Below are 17,149 nucleotides of genomic sequence, written 5' to 3'. Positions count from 1 at the left end.
AAATGGGAACAAGTGTCACACAAGGTCAACATTTGACTAGGCAGGGAAGGAAAATCTCAAACAAATGGAAAATGCCACAAATAATTCCAAGAAAATTCACATGTGAACTAGACATACAATAGTAGGCTCATGCAAAAAATCAAGTCATTTGGAGGTCAAGAAGCATGGCAATGAAAATCATGAAGTTGGTCATCAATGGTGTGACACAAATTGTCACACCCTAATTCAAAAAATCATATCTCACAAACCACAAATGATAAATTCACAAACTTTATACCAAAATCACCATGAATGTGTCTAGTTTAAGCACAAAAAATTTGGGAGCCATTGGATAAAGTATCATCATTTCACAAATGTTTTGGCAAGATGTACAAAATTTGGTCACATGTCACAAACCCTAGTACCATTTAAAAACCACTCATCCAAAAATTCTGGAAAAATAATGACAAAAAAGTAGAGATCATGATGAACACAACACAAAAAATCCCATTCAAATTGGATTAAAAATGAGCAAGTTATGAATTTTGGAAGATTGGTTATAAAAATGTGAAATAAATGAAGCAAGAATGGCATTTTTGTAATATTTGAATCCACTTAACCAAACACAGTCGTTTTGGGCAGTAAATGGAATGTTTTGATTGGCTGGAGGGAGAAATGGCCATGCACACGAAAATGGGGACAATCTGGGCAAATTGGGATTAGGGTTTATGCTCAAAAATCATGATTTCTCAATTCTTCCCAAAAATGTCAATTGAGCATACCATTGTAATCATCAAACCATGTACATCAACATTTCAACAATAGATTTCATTAAATCAGTTTAAACACAACCAAATCGAGCCAAAACACATTTGAGCATACAAGTTGAAATCCATATTTCTCACATCATAGTGAATCATTTTCAATGGTTCAAGTGGCATTGATTTCAGCATAACAAGATCTTTCACAAACACAGCATGATTTAGCAAAAAGAGCAAGTCGAAAAACTAACCAAAATGATGAGCAGTGATGATTCAGCCACCTTTTGCTGGTGAGTGCTTGAAACAGATGAAGAATGTGCTCCTACAAGATGAATGGGGAAGTAAACTTGGCTCAATGAAGCTTGCTCGTGCTTGCATCCAAATCTGCCATGGCTTAGCTTTCAATGGGACAGTGGTTTTGAGCTGCTTGCAGATGGGGTAATGTGGTTCCAAAGTGGTAAATGGAGGGTGACAATACAATGCCAAGCTCAAGTGTGGTTCATTGTAAGTTTTGGAAGTTTGACTGTTTGTTGGAAATGGCCAAAGGTGAGTTTTTGACAAATGAATGAAGGAGGTTGTTTTCTTGCTGTCAAGTGGCCTATGTAATGTTCATTCAAGATGATGTGGATGTTGTCAAGCCAGGCCAGGTTTCATCCTTTTTAGAGGTGTGCTGACTGTTTCTTGAAAAAGGCAAGGAATGAGGCTTGAGAGAAAGGATAGGACAAATGTTTAGTCTGCTGTTTATGACAGGAAAATGAGGGTGGAAGTTATGTCAATGCAGGGCCAGGCTAGGTTTTGGTGTTTGACAGCAAATTGATGAATGCCAAGGCAAAGGTCAAGTGCAAGGTTCTTTTGGAGTGAATGAAAATTCCATGGTTGGCCTGTTACTTCTGTGGCAGGAAATCATGACCTGCTGTGTTGTTTTGGTGGCAAGGCAATATTGGTTCTTTCTGAATTTTGGAAGTTTTTACTGTTCTTGAAGCAATGTTCCAGTCAGTTTTTGAATGAGTGCAGTTCAATGACTTGTGGTTTGTTGGTTGCAAGTTTTTTGAAGATGCAATGCAGGGTTTGGTTCCTAGAGGTTCTTGACATAAGATTGGAAAAAAATGCCAAGCAAAGTGTGTTTTTTTGAGAATGAATGAAGAGTGTTTGGTCTGTGGTCTTGTGCAGCCATTGTGCTTTTGTCAGGGAAAACCCAATGCCAATAGCAGGATTCCTTTTGATGACAGGAGAATGAGGTGTATGGTCAAGCCAACTTAGTGCATTGGTTTGGGGCAGAAGAAATGAGATGCCAAGGCCAAGGGTCAAATGCAGGGTTTTGGTGCTGCTTGAGTTTGGACAGAGTGAATGAGATGCCAAGGCCAAGTTATGTTTGGTTCATGGTGAGTCTTGCAAGTGGGAGGGGTTTCTTCTTGGTCTGCTGCTGTTGCTATATGTTTTCTGATGACAGGAAATGGTTCTGTTGCTTTCGATTTGCTGCTGTTTCTATATGTTTTCTCATGACAGGAAAAAAAAAGGGTGCTTCAATTTGCTGTCCTATGTTGGCAAGGCATGGTTTGGACTGTCAAATGCAAGGCTCAAGTTTGGTTTCTCTCAGTTTTGACAGGTTTTTTTGGTAAATGCAAGTGAGGTGAGTTTTTGGTTTTGGTTAGGTTATGTCATGTTCTATGGAGTTTTTGGGAAGGACTTTGGAAAATGGCCAAGAAATGGATTTGAGAGAGAGTGAGGTTTTGTTCAGTTGGTTTTTCCTAGTCATCAAAACCAATCCAGTTCTGCTTGCAAGGTGTCTTTTGACAGCTCCAAAAAGCAACAGCAAGGTGCATTGAGTGAATTTTTTGGTCTGTTCAGTTGGTTGTGTTGGTTTGCTACTTGTTTCACAATGATGAATATGGATGTGTCATCAAAAATGCCATGCTTCCTTCTGCTGCAGTATGTTGCTCATGACAGGAAAAAAGAGAAGGAAAGCCATGCTGTTACTGTTTGGTTTTGACAGAAAATCATGGGCAAAAATCTGCAATGTAATGTGGTACAAGTATGGTTCATGAGTTGGATTTGTTGTAAACATGTCCTTTTGCCAATGTTCAAGTAAACTAGTAAGGCCATATGTACTTGTTGGTTATCTGGCTGCATAATGAGGCTCACCATGACAGAAAAATTGCTGCATAATGCTATCCTTTTGAGGTACAAGGCAAGGCATGGTGGATGCAAGGACAAGTATGGTGAAATTGTACCTTTCTTACAATTCAAGCAACCAAGCATGATTCACATGTGCTGCATATTTTGACTTTGCAAACACATTCTAAATGACATTTATGAGCTGTTCCAATTGGCCAAATGTTGAAAAAATGTTTAAATCAAAAAGTCAACTCTTGGTCAAACTTACATTTAAATGAGAAAAGTCAAAATATGCCATTTTGATTGGTGAAGTTTTGGCACATGAAATTTATATTTTTGGAAAGAGGGGATCAAATGTGACTTGTAGGAAAAAACCCCACCAAAATTGGTCAAACGGTTTGAGAGATATGGCCTTCTGAAGTTCAAGATTTTCTGAAATCGATTCGATCATAACTTGCCAACCACACATGGGAATTGAGAGTTCTAGGACTTTTTGGAAATGGGAGAACAAGATCTTCAACTTTCATGTTGGGAAAAAATTCATTTGAGGCTTGTATCAAAATGTAAGTTTGAGGATCAAAACTTTCCATTTTTGGTAAGTTTCAGTTACAGGCCCAGTTTCCGTTTTGGGAAATTTTTGATCTGGCTTCAAATTCTTCCATGATGGTGTTTGGCATGATATATGATGACTATTTGGACATGAATGAACTCTCACAAACCGATTCCAATCATCAAATCACTGATTAAATGGACAGTTGACCAACAGTTGACTTTTAGGGTTTCTGTCTGATTGTGCATTGACTGATGACTTCCAAACCCTAATTCCTTGAGGACTTGACTTCAAATGATGTCCCAAGTTGTTTGAACTCTTGATTATTGACCATGGTGCCCAAATTCCACAAGAATGACCACCATCCACTGCTTTGACTGACAGTTGACCTTTTTAGGGTTTTTGACTGTCTGGGCAGGAACTGCTGACCTCTGAGCCCTCAACCCTTGACCAAAATACTTCAAATAGACCTCCAAACCATGTGAACTTGTTGGACAAACCCTAGGGGCTTGGTTCAATTTGAAATTCCTTTGCTTGCTTGGTTGACTGATCAGGAGATTAGTTTGACCTAATTCTTGATTGCTTGCTCTTGAGGCAACTGAGGGACAATGCAAATGCTATGCAATGGATTATGATATGCTATGACCTAGTATGAAAATGTATGTGCAATGATAGGTGCAAATTTGAGGTGCTACAGCTGCCCCTATTCAATCAGCTGGGAACCCGAATGGATGAGAGCAACGGCTGTCAGACTTTCAGGGTAAACAGGGATTGAATACCAAAGAACCGTAGAATTTGCACAGTACTGGATATGATACAAAAGAACCACGTCATTTACCGATGACAAAACTGTATGACAGCTTCAGAAAAAGCAAAACCATTTACCGATGGTTAGAAACTGGAAACTTGATATTTACCGATATCAACTTCAGCACGACCATTTACCGATGGCTGTTGGGAAAACAGATTGCTGAAAAGCAAAACCATTTACCGATGGTTAAAATTGGAAACTTTGATATTTACCGATATCAACTTCAGCACAACCATTTACCGATGGCTGCTGGGAAAACAGATTTGATGTTGAAAGGAAGCAAGACCATTTACCGATGGTGGCTTCAAAGAAATTTGACATTTACCGATGCCAAACTTAGCAAGACCATTTACCGATGGCTGCTGCAACTGGGAACTCGATATTTACCGATATCGAAGAAAACAGGGCCATTTACCGATGGCATCTCCACTTGGGGAGGAACAAAAATCTTTGTTGTGGTACCAGATAAGACGTTTACCGACGACTTCTGGGGGTTCTGATTTTTATTAATAAGAGAACAAAGAATGACCAGACATTTACCGATGACTGGGATGGGACTCGATGTTTACCGACATCGAAAGATGATGTTTACCGACATCAAAAAGAATGACCAGACATTTACCGATGACTGGAGATGGGAAATTTATCGGGGAAAGACAAACAAATATTTGCAACTGAAAACCGGGTAGGACATTTACAGATGATTCTACCGGGGATTTCTAGTTGGGGAATTATCAGACATTTACCGATGACTGAAGGAAAGACTCGATGTTTACAGACACCGAAACAATGGTGTTTACCGACACCAATCAATGATGACCAGACATTTACTGATGACTGGAGAAAATACTCGATGTTTACAGACACCGAAACAATGGTGTTTACCGACACCAAAAATGATGACCAGACATTTACTGATGACTGGAGGAAGACTCGATGTTTACGGACACCGAAACAATGGTGTTTACCGACACCAAAAATGATGACCAGACATTTACTGATGACTGGAGGAAGACTCGATGTTTACGGACACCGAAACAATGGTGTTTACCGACACCAAACAAAGAAAACACACGCGGGTGCTAGCATGACACTTACTGGTATCACAAGAACGACATCTTTGATATGTCCAAGCAAGGTTGACCACCTGCTGGGGGTCTCACTGGAGAGAAACAAACTTTCTGTCACCAACGGGTGAGGAAATAAACCTCTGTGGGGAATAAACAATTCGGAATGCTGTCAAGAGCAACTGTAGCAGTCTTGCTGTGCTGATGTTGAATGAAATGATCCGCCTCTGCCGGGGATACGGTCTGATGAAGTTAACACATGAATGCATATGTTTGAATTTTCCTATGGCGTAATGCTCCATATTGAATGGGAATGCTACGCAATTTGAGGATGCAATGATTACTACATGCCAAATGCAAATGAACCCTGGCTAGGGAGCCGAAATGATCAGATACTCTGACTCTGTGGGGAGACTCCTCTTGGGGAAATACTCTGCGGGGAACTCTGCTTGAGGAATGGTAAAGCGACTTCACACTCATGTTGAAGAATAGCACTGCTGCTGGGGAAAGATAAACTCCGCCGGGGATATCCTTCAGTCCACAAGTAGGATAAATGTTGGAGATAAATTGATGAACCTGCCTCACTCGGGGAGGAAATCGACAAATACAGGTCTGCTGGGGATAGGCAATCCTTAGATCTGTTGGGGAATAGAAGGCACTATCCACAGACGTCTTCGCAGGGGAACATAGCTCTGATAGCTTCCAAACTTGCTTGGGGAAAATATCTGTTGAGGAAACGTCCTCACAGATGACGATCTGAAACAAACAGCACAACAAAAATGCCCCCAGGGGGGTACATGGACAAGATACGCTCAAGTGTCCTCAACATTCAAAATGATTTTCAAATGTTTTATCATTCTGCACATTGTTGTGTAGCCTTCATGTTCTTTATATGCAATGCTTATCAAGAATTCGGACATTTTTGCAAACAAAACAGTAAAAGTAAAAACAAAAGAGCTATTTATCTGAATAACGACTTTTATTGATTGAAAATGTGCCTGAAGAGGCAAATACATCGGGAAGCAATTCCTAGAAAGAGGTAATTGCGCACAAAAAAGGAAAAAAATCTATCCTAATGGCAATGTGAACACGGCATCCACTATTTCCCAATTCTGTTATAACTCACAGATCATCAGTTTTCCTCCCAACTCCTTGCTTTCTGAGAAGAATGACTGGACAGATCACATCTTTCGAGATGGCAGACGACAAAGCTTGATGAAGTACAGATAACTCAGACTGTAGTCTTCGCTTTAATCCCTAATTTTTGCCTGGATCGCCCTTTCGGGTTTTCAATCCACCGGGATACCCATTTTTGCCTAAGCCGCCCTTGCGGGTTTTCGACTTACCGGGTGTACAAATTCTTTTCATTTTATCCCTAATTTTTGCCCGAACCTTTTCTTTCTGTTTTTTTTTTTTTTTTTTTTTTGGTTCACCGGGATGCCCATTTTTTGCCTGGACTCTTTTATTCTTTTTGTCCAGCGGGTCGATTTATGCGAAGTATTTTTTGACTACATCTGAGTTGACAGGAGACGGAAAATCTTCACCATCCATAGTTGTAAGCATCAAGGCTCCACCGGAGAAGACCTTCTTCACAACATACGGACCTTCATAGTTAGGAGTCCACTTGCCCCTGTTATCTGTACCGGGAGGGAGGATCCTCTTCAAAACTAGATCACCGATCTGATAGCTTCGAGGGCGCACTTTCTGATCAAAGGCTCGCTTCATCCTTCGCTGATACAACTGTCCATGACATACAGCTGCTAGCCGTCTCTCCTCGATAAGGCTCAACTCGTTAAACCTTGTTCGAATCCACTCGGCTTCGTCCAGCTTGACATCCAATAAAACTCTCAGAGAAGGAATCTCCACTTCAACAGGTAGGACAGCTTCCATACCATACACAAGGGAGTAAGGGGTTGCCCCGGTCGACGTACGTACTGAGGTACGGTACCCATGCAAAGCGAAAGGCAACATCTCATGCCAATCCTTGTACGTAACGACCATCTTCTGCACAATCTTCTTGATATTCTTGTTCGCCGCTTCTACAGCACCATTCATCTTCGGTCTGTAAGGAGAAGAATTGTGATGTTCAATCTTGAATTCTTTACAAAGCTCTTTCATCATCTTGTTGTTGAGATTCGAACCATTGTCAGTGATGATTCTCTCAGGAACTCCATAACGACAGATGATTTCTTTCTTGATGAACCGGGTAACCACTTGTTTGGTAACGTTAGCATAGGAAGCTGCTTCTACCCACTTGGTGAAATAATCAATCGCAACCAAGATGAAGCGATGTCCATTCGAAGCAGTAGGCTCAATCTTCCCAATCATATCAATGCCCCACATGGCAAACGGCCAAGGTGAATTCATGACATTCAGAGGGTTTGGTGGTACATGCACCTTATCAGCATAGATTTGACACTTATGGCACTTCCGAGCATACTTGAAACAATCGGATTCCATAGTCATCCAGTAATAACCCGCTCTCAACAGTTTCTTAGCCATTGCATGTCCGCCGGCATGAGTACCGAAGGAACCTTCATGAACTTCCTGCATTAACATGTCTGCTTCGGGTCTGTCCACGCATCTGAGCAAGACCATGTCAAAGTTTCTCTTATACAACACATCATCCTGATTCAAATAGAAGCTTCCAGCTAGCCTCCTCAGGGTTTTCTTGTCATTCTTCGACGCACCTTCAGGATACTCCTGAGTCTTGAAGAAATTCTTGATGTCATAATACCACGGCTTCTCATCAATCACAACAGACTCGGCTGCAAACACATACGCAGGTCTCTCAAGTCGATTCACCACAACATGTGGCACATGATTCCACCAATGAACTTTGATCATAGACGACAAAGTTGCCAAAGCATCCGCCATTTGATTCTCATCCCGGGGGACATGATACAACTTCACCTTCTTGAAGAACGTCAGTATCCTTCTGGTGTAATCTCTATACGGAATCAAATGTGGCTGATTCGTATTCCAATCTCCATTGACTTGATTGACCACTAGAGCTGAATCTCCAAATATGTCGAGTGTTTTAATCCTCAGATCAATGGCTTCTTCTATCCCCATGATACAAGCCTCATACTCAGCTTCGTTGTTGGTGATGTCAAACGTCAATCTGGCAGAAAAAGGTATATGAGCACCTTTAGGATTGATCAATACTGCCCCAACACCGTTACCATTCATATTCACAGCCCCATCAAACATCAGCGTCCATTTGTCATCCGGGTCCGGTCCTTCCTCGACAAGAGGCTCTTCGCAATCTTTCATCTTGAGATACATGATGTCTTCATCTGGGAATTCAAACATCATAGGCTGATAATCTTCAATCGGTTGTTCGGCGAGGTAGTCTGACAGAATACTACCTTTGATGGCTTTCTGCGACGTGTACTGAATGTCATACTCTGTTAAGATCATCTGCCAACGGGCAACGCGTCCGGTGAGAGCTGGTTTCTCAAAGATGTACTTCACTGGATCCATCTTAGAAATCAATAAGGTAGTATGGTTCAACATATACTGTCTCAGTCGGCGAGCAGCCCAGGCCAAAGCACAGCAAGTTTTCTCGAGCAGTGAATATCTTGTTTCACAGTCGGTAAACTTTTTGCTAAGGTAGTATATGGCATGCTCTTTTCGACCAGACTCGTCATGTTGTCCCAATACACACCCCATCGAAGTCTCGGTGACTGAAAGGTACATTATCAGAGGTCTCCCTGGAACTGGAGGTATAAGGATTGGAGGTTTCTGCAAATACTCCTTAATCTTGTCAAAAGCTTTCTGACAATCATCATTCCACTTGATCGCTTGATTCTTTCTAAGCAGTTTGAAAATCGGTTCACATGTAGCAGTTAGATGAGATATGAACCTTGCAATGTAGTTCAATCTCCCTAAAAACCCACGGACTTGCTTTTCCGTTTTCGGTTCAGGCATTTCTTGAATAGCTTTGACTTTCGCTGGATCAACCTCAATCCCTTTCTCACTGACAATGAAGCCTAAGAGCTTCCCGGACCTCACCCCAAACGTACACTTGTTCGGATTCAACCTCAGCTTGAACTTTCTCAACCGGTCAAACAGCTTCTGCAAGTTAACCAGGTGCTCCTCTTCTGTCTGCGACTTCGCAATCATATCATCTACGTATACTTCAATTTCTTTATGCATCATGTCATGAAAGAGAGTCGTCATTGCCCTCTGATAGGTAGCACCAGCATTCTTCAGCCCAAATGGCATCACCTTATAGCAGAACGTGCCCCAAGGTGTAATGAATGTCGTCTTTTCCATGTCCTCTGGCGCCATCTTGATCTGATTGTATCCGGAGAAACCATCCATGAAAGAGAATACCGAGGATTGAGCCGTATTATCAACCAATACATCAATGTGAGGTAATGGGAAATCATCTTTCGGACTCGCCCTATTCAAATCCCGGTAATCAACACACATTCTGACTTTACCATCCTTCTTCGACACAGGGACGATGTTGGCCACCCACGGCGGATAACTTGTAACAGCCAGAAAACCTGCATCCCACTGCTTCTGAACCTCTTCCTTGATCTTAGTTGCCATGTCAGGACTCGTTCTACGAAGCTTCTGCTTGACCGAAGGACATCCTTCTCTAAGAGGTAATCGGTGCATCACAATATCTGTATCTAAACCAGGCATATCTTGGTATGACCAGGCGAATACCTCCACATATTCTCTCAGCATCTCAATCAGCCTCCTCTTGACAGAGTCCTCTAAAGCAGCCCCAATCTTGATTTCTCTTTTGTCGTCCTCAGTACCCAGATTAACAGTTTCCAACTCCTCCTGATGAGGTTGGATGACCCTTTCCTCCTGCTTCAGTAATCTGGCCAATTCTGCAGGGAGTTCACAGTCTTCCTCACTCTCCTCTTCAGCTTGGTAGATGGGATTGTCGAAATCATACTGAGCCATAACAGAACTGTTCATAGTGAATGCCATAAGATCGCTTCTGCATGTTTGATGCTTTGTTTTAGAAAAAGAGTTCAATAAAGTCACAAAAACAAAAAACATTGCCATTTTTATTGTTTTTGAAAAAGAAAAAGTGAAAACAAAAATAGAAAGACAGGGATCACAAAGTTTGATTGCAAAAAATGTCCTTCATTAATGATAATCATTAAAGCATGATGAGGCCCTACAAAAATGAATCACTACGCCTTGGGCAGAACGTAGGATTTTCATGCAAAATGACAAAACAACAGAAAATTACTCTGTCAGAAGAGTAACTTGAACCACTTCTTCAGCCGTCCAGTTGTTGATAGACCCCCCTGGTGCACACGGGCGAACCCAGTTGTCCAAATCACAATCACTGTCACAGTCTTCACTACCGGTTGCAGAGACGTCGCCATGATTTATCAGCCCAGCGCTGGTGAAGGTACTCGGACCCGCTTGACCATTCTGCTCTGCTTGGAGAGGCTCATAACCAACACCAAATTTGTCTTCTTTAACCGGCAAATCCACCATCTTGCCCCAGCCTTCAGCTTTTCCAGAATCAACAACCTCCTTAGCCTGCTTATAAGAAGTAATTGAAGCACCCGGCTTCCTCTGCTCAGCGTACGCCACTTTCTCAAGAGCCACAGTCTCAAATGCCTGGCACAAGGTTTCGTGGATCTCGCCATCCACCTCAACATACTTGAACGAGGATAGATGACTCACCAGAATCTCTTCTTCACCGCACACAGTCACAATCTGACCGTTCCAGACATACTTGAGCTTTTGATGGAGAGTCGACGAGACTGCCCCTGCTGCATGAATCCATGGACGCCCCAACAAACAACTGTAGGCGGGCTGGATGTCCATAACATAGAAGATGATATCAAAAACCTCGGGACCTATCTTCACAGGCAAGGTAACTTCCCCACACACAGAACGTTTGGAACCGTCGAAAGCACGAACGATCAGGTCACTGGGATTAAGCACAAACCCTTCCGCATCAATCTTCCTCAGAATCTGCTTAGGCAACACATTCAACGACGACCCGGTGTCTACCAATACGTGAGACAACACTGCCCCCTTGCACTCCATGGTGATGTGCAAGGCTTTGTTATGGTTTCGCCCTTCAGGCGGTAAGTCCAGGTTAGTGAAACCTACACCATGTCTGGTGCTCACATTGGCCATCACACCCTCCAGTTGATTGACAGAAATCTCCTGAGGCACGTAAGCCAGATTCAACATCTTCAGCAAGGCATTACGGTGTGCCTCAGAGCACATCAACAGTGAAAGTATGGAAATCTTGGACGGAGTTTGATTCAACTGATCTACAATCTTGTAGTCACTCTTCTTGATTATCTTCATAAACTCCTCCACGTCTTTCTCAAATGATCCCTCAGGCGCTTCTTTCTGGACAGGTTCTTCCTCAACCACAGCTTGCTTACCCTTTGCTTTGGCGAGAGCTTCAGCATTATTGTCCCTCAAAGGCTGCGGTGCGAATAGACGACCGCTTCTGGTAAAACCTCCTGGACCCCCTACATTATCCACAGCCGGACCAATAGTTGCAGGAACTCTATTCGGTAAACCAATTGTCACTGGAGTTTGACTCACTGGTCTTGTCTGACTTTCAGCCCTTCTGTAATTGCGGTGAGCATTATCATACTTCCACGGCACAGCTCTACTATTCTCAACAGCCCTTCTTTCAGACGCGACGATAGTAGTTGGAACACTGATGGTTACAGGCACGGGAATGGTAACTGGGGTACCATTTGCTGCAGGTGCACCGACGACCCTTTGTCCACGTTCTTCAGACGGTTTAAAGTAAATGGTGATAGTTGACGCTGTCCCACGATCCTTTACAGCCCTACTGAATTGCAAACAACCCTCATCCATCATACCCTGGATACCGACCCTTAACTGGTCACAACCATTCTCAGATTCTGCACAGCCCAAACAATCTTCATCACAGCCCGGGTGGACACCCCCATTCAGCAGACGGCCCTTCACAACTAGCAGAGAAGTCTGAACATCATCAACATTAACAACCAGATCTTCAGCTTCTTTCCCTTCATGTTGTTCACTCTATGCCCACTATGCTGAGGCATAGGGTTGTTTACGACATTAGGCACTGGAGCGAAGTTGATTGCCTTGGCATCGATCAAATCTTGAACCTTGTGCTGGAGAGCTCGACACTTCTCAGTATGGTGGCCTGGTGCCCCAGAGTGAAAGTCACAACGGGCGTTGGCGTCGTATCCAGGAGGCAATACTGTAGGCGGAGCCATTGTTCGCAACTCAATCATCCCCAACCTGAGTAGTTCGGGTAGTAGCTCTGCGTAAGACATAGGTAGAGGATCAAATTTTCTATCAGCCTGTAACTTCTGCCTAGGCTGGAAAGGACGCTGCTGTTGTTGTTGATGTTGTTGCGGTTGTTGAACTCTTTGTTGTTGTTGACGAGGTTGAGGTGTCGGAATGGTTACTGCGGCAACTTGACGGTATTCAATTCTGTTCTGATCTCTGCGGTGTTGAACAGCATTAGTTTCACCCTCCCTTCGACGAGGTGCCCCAACAAACGGCTTCCTAGAAGAAGAGGAACCAGCATCTTGAATCTTCCCAGTTTTGATCAAACTCTCAGTCCTCTCTCCACAAATGACAACATCAGAAAAACTACCGAATGGGCAGCTCCCCATCCGGTCCATAAACACACCTTGAAGAGTACCGATAAACATATCTGTCAACTCCCTCTCCAGCATAGGGGGTTGAACTCTAGCAGCCAATTCACGCCACCTCTGGGCATACTCCTTGAAGCTTTCATTGGATTTCTGACATAGACTCTGCAGCTGAGTCCGGCTCGGTGCCATGTCCATGTTATGTTTGTATTGCCTCAAGAAGGCCTCACCCAGATCCCTCCAACAGCGGACAGAATCTTTCTTCAATTCCATGTACCAGTCCAAAGAAGCCCCAGATAGACTATCTTGGAAAAAATACATCCACATCTTTTCATCATCAGTATACGCAGAGATCTTTCGATAATAAGCCTGCACATGGGTGCGAGGGCAAGAAGTACCGTTGTATTTGTCAAAGGACGGTGCTTTGAACTTGTGAGGGATTCTCAAACCTTCTACCAGCCCCATATTAGTAACATCAAAACCGAGAGAATTTTGACTTTCCATAGCACGGATCTTTTCAGCAAGAGCCTCAACTTTGCGGTCTCTCTCATTAACCCTTCCCAGAACGTCTTCGTCTTCACTGAGCAGAGAGAACATATCCTCTTGTCTGTCAACGATCGGAACAGGATTACGGGCCGGAGCACGGACTACTCTGGCATTAGCGGCATCTGGAACAATAGGTTGACCGTTGATTCGAATACCCCCCAACTCATCACCTACAGCATAGTTGTTGACGGGTACAGCAGCAGCAACATTGTTATCATTGATTGGGCCTCCCTCGGGCGGAGCATGGTTGACCGGTGGATTTGCAGCCTCTTGTCTCTGAACCATAGCTCGAAGTTCTTCTTGACCTTGCGCAACCCCTTGCATCATATTCATAAATTGGGCCATGCTAGCCTTCATCTCAGCTAACTCAGCTTGAAATTGATCCATACTTCTCTGTTGATTCAGTCTTGTTGAGTAGCGGTGTGGACGTTGATCAGCTATCCTGCCTGAACAGGAACCAAGAGTGAGAAGTCACGATCAAGAACACCTGTTATGCAAAATGATATGAGTATGATGCTAATGATGCGTATGATGCACATGATATGCTCATTTCTCAGGCATTCAAAGAGCCTGACCCATCCTGAAAAGATGGCAACCTGCAGCAGCAAGAGAGCAAACAGATACAAGGAAATGCTGACATCCTTATACATACATAAGGGTAAAAAGGCATTCAACCAATGTCAACAGAATATCTGAATAAACAACGTACAAAGAAAAAGAATCCCATCCAACAAGCCTGGAGGTGATTCTCAACAAAAAGATCCAAGAGATGGCTTACACGCAAATGAATCCCATCCAACAAGCCTGGAGGTGATTCTCAACAAAATACAATCAAGGATACAGTCTATAGCAGACGGTCCTTCGGAATGAGGGTCTTCAGGTAATGACACTGGTCTATCAACAGCGAACATTCTGAGCAATCTGGTAAAGGAGTGATCTTCTCTTTCAACTGTCTTCTCAGCTCCAAGACTTCTCCTTCAAGATAATCCTCTGACTTCTGTCTCAACTCCATCTCTTTCTTCTTCAACTGGATGTCTTTATCTCTGAGTTGCTTCTCCAAGTCTCTGATCTTCTTCTGATAACTGGCTTCTGCTCTCTGCAGCCTCAAGCGCTCCCGGTGTTCTGCATCTAACATACTCTCCACCTCCTCGTAGGATCTCTTCTTGCTTCTCAGTCTGCTAGCATCTTCTTCTCGCACTCCTCTGAGTTGATGAGCCAAGTTCAACCTATCAGCTTTGGCTTTGTACAACTCCATCTGAGCGTCTTGCTCCTTCTCTCTCAAACGGCGGTTCTCCATTAGGGCTTGCTTATAGTGTTCAGCAGACACACTATCAGCAAGGATCAAAGGTGGTTGCTCCTGCAACGGCTCCATCCTATCATAGGGTAACAACAAAGTTTCCACCCTCTTCTTGACCCAATCAGTGTAATCGGGCATAGCAACGGCAAACTTCTTCCCCAAGACGGATCCATCCTTCACTCCCACATCTCTCCAGGCTCTCCCTATCTGCTCCAACCTAACAGGGTCATCCTTCTTCTCAAAACAAAAACTCTCAGCTATCTCTGCTTCGAGCGGTCTTTCGCTCATGACAAACCCTAGCTGGCGAAGAGAAAGAACTGGGTTGTAATTGATGCAACCTTTGGTCCCTATGAGTGGCACGCCCCGGAATTCACCACAACTTATGATGACATCCTTCACATCCATCCGGTACGACTGCCACCTGATGTCGTAGGAAGTAAGCGACATGACCCTCTGAGTCCACTTAAGAGTGCTCTGGGTATCCACAAATGGTCCACTGGCTGGCAGAAGAGACATGAACCATTTGAACAGAAGAGGTAGACAACACCTGATGGCTCCACCCTTACCATGCCTACTGTGAATGGCATAGTAAGTATCTGCTAGAAGAGTAGGGATTGGATTCCCTCTGATGAAAATGCTGATAGCAGTGAAGTCAATGAAATTTGGCATACTGGGAAATAGGATGATCCCATAGATCATGGCAGCTAGCTGTGCGTGAAAAACTTCCCAATTCCCCTTTTCTGCTTCAACTCTGGCTATTCTCAGAAGAAACTTCAACGGCAGACCCACAACTCCCCCACTGGGCTTCCAATTATCACAAACTTCCTTAACACTCAACCGGAGAGCTCTGGCAACAACCTTAAAGTCAGCCTCCTTTGGTACGTCCAAGAAAGGAACCTGATGCTGAATCGGGATGCTCAACAGGATAGAATACTCCTCGAGAGTAGGAGCTAACTGGTAATCTTGGAAAGTGAAGCATCTGAGCTCTGGATCGTAGAACTGAAGAAGCGTCTGCAGAGGCACTGGATCCACTACCGTCTTCAATACTGTCAAGATATCTCCATACCGCCCAACAAAACTCTTCAGTCGATCGTCTGTCACGAGGCTACCCAACTCAACTAGCGGAGTCAACGGCTCACGGTGGAAACTGTAGGAACAGGTCTTCCGCTTCAACTCTGGGACTGTTGCCATCTCTATCAGTAGACAAGCTCCGGAATGTACCTGAGAAATGATATGCATGCAGGGATTAGTTTTTTTCTTTCTTTTTTTTTTCTTTTGATTTTTTTTATATATATTTTTTCAATGCGTTTCTTTTGAAAAATAAATATGCTATGATGCAAATGATGCAGACTGGACTGGCTGGTTGTGCAAACTCTGATACTAGGTCGAAGCTTCAGTCGAAATCAAAACATAAATCCCACTTAAGGTCAACCGAAAACTGTTGTCTGAACTAGAGTCACCAACAGAACCAAGTCACCAACAGAACCGAGTCACCAACGGTACCTGTAATGAATAACCCTTCCCCACTCACGGGTGTAGTCTAGGCCAGGGTACAGCTTGAGAGAAACGCAGCATAAATAACCTTTCGCAGAATACTGTCATACACACCCGAAGTATGTAACGACAGCATCCCACCAGGGTCTGAACTGCTCGTGATATCAATGTTCCGCTAAGTGGCGCCATACCACCCGCTTCCCATGAATCACTCTATTCCTAGGTATCCTAGATTGCACTCATGGTCTGGGTATTGGACCTTTTACCTCAACTGACTCTTCACCCCCACACAGAGAGAAACAAACAACCAGCCAGGTGAACAGATGAATAAATGCAAACATTAATGCAAACATAAATGCAAACAATAGACAATGAATGCAAACAGTAAATAATGAATGCAATAAATAAACACAGCACAAAGCAACCAAAACCCTAACCTAGAGAGCGCTAGGAGAGACTCGCTCAGGGAAGATGGACCAGCACAGGTCAACTTCTCAAAAATCCCCAGCAGAGTCGCCAGCTGTCGCATCGCGCGAAAAACCGGCGGGAAAATGAAACAACAGAGCCGCCACCGTGCGTTATTTATCCCAAAAGAGGGAAAGGAAACGCTCAGAGTAAACCTGGGAAAGAACATGGTCTCGCGACCAAAGAGAATGGGTTCGGGAGTCGGTTATGCGAAGGGAAGGTATTAGCACCCCTACGCATCCGTAGTACTCTACGGGATCCACGCACAAAAGGAAGGAATATTGGTTGCTAAACACTGCTCAAACTCACACATACTGGCTGAAAGAGACAAAAGAGACTGACTGAAACTGACTCAGCAGGATATTGTATCCTGGGCCTACTTAGTCTATCAGGCATAGACATCAGAGTCGAAGTAGTTCGGACTGGGGAAACGACACATGCTCGCTAGGATGTC

Source organism: Lathyrus oleraceus, chromosome 5, assembly GCF_024323335.1.
Source record: "Lathyrus oleraceus cultivar Zhongwan6 chromosome 5, CAAS_Psat_ZW6_1.0, whole genome shotgun sequence".
NCBI lineage: Eukaryota > Viridiplantae > Streptophyta > Magnoliopsida > Fabales > Fabaceae > Lathyrus > Lathyrus oleraceus.
The sequence above is the reverse complement of the archived record's forward strand: the minus strand, read 5'-3'. Positions refer to the sequence as shown.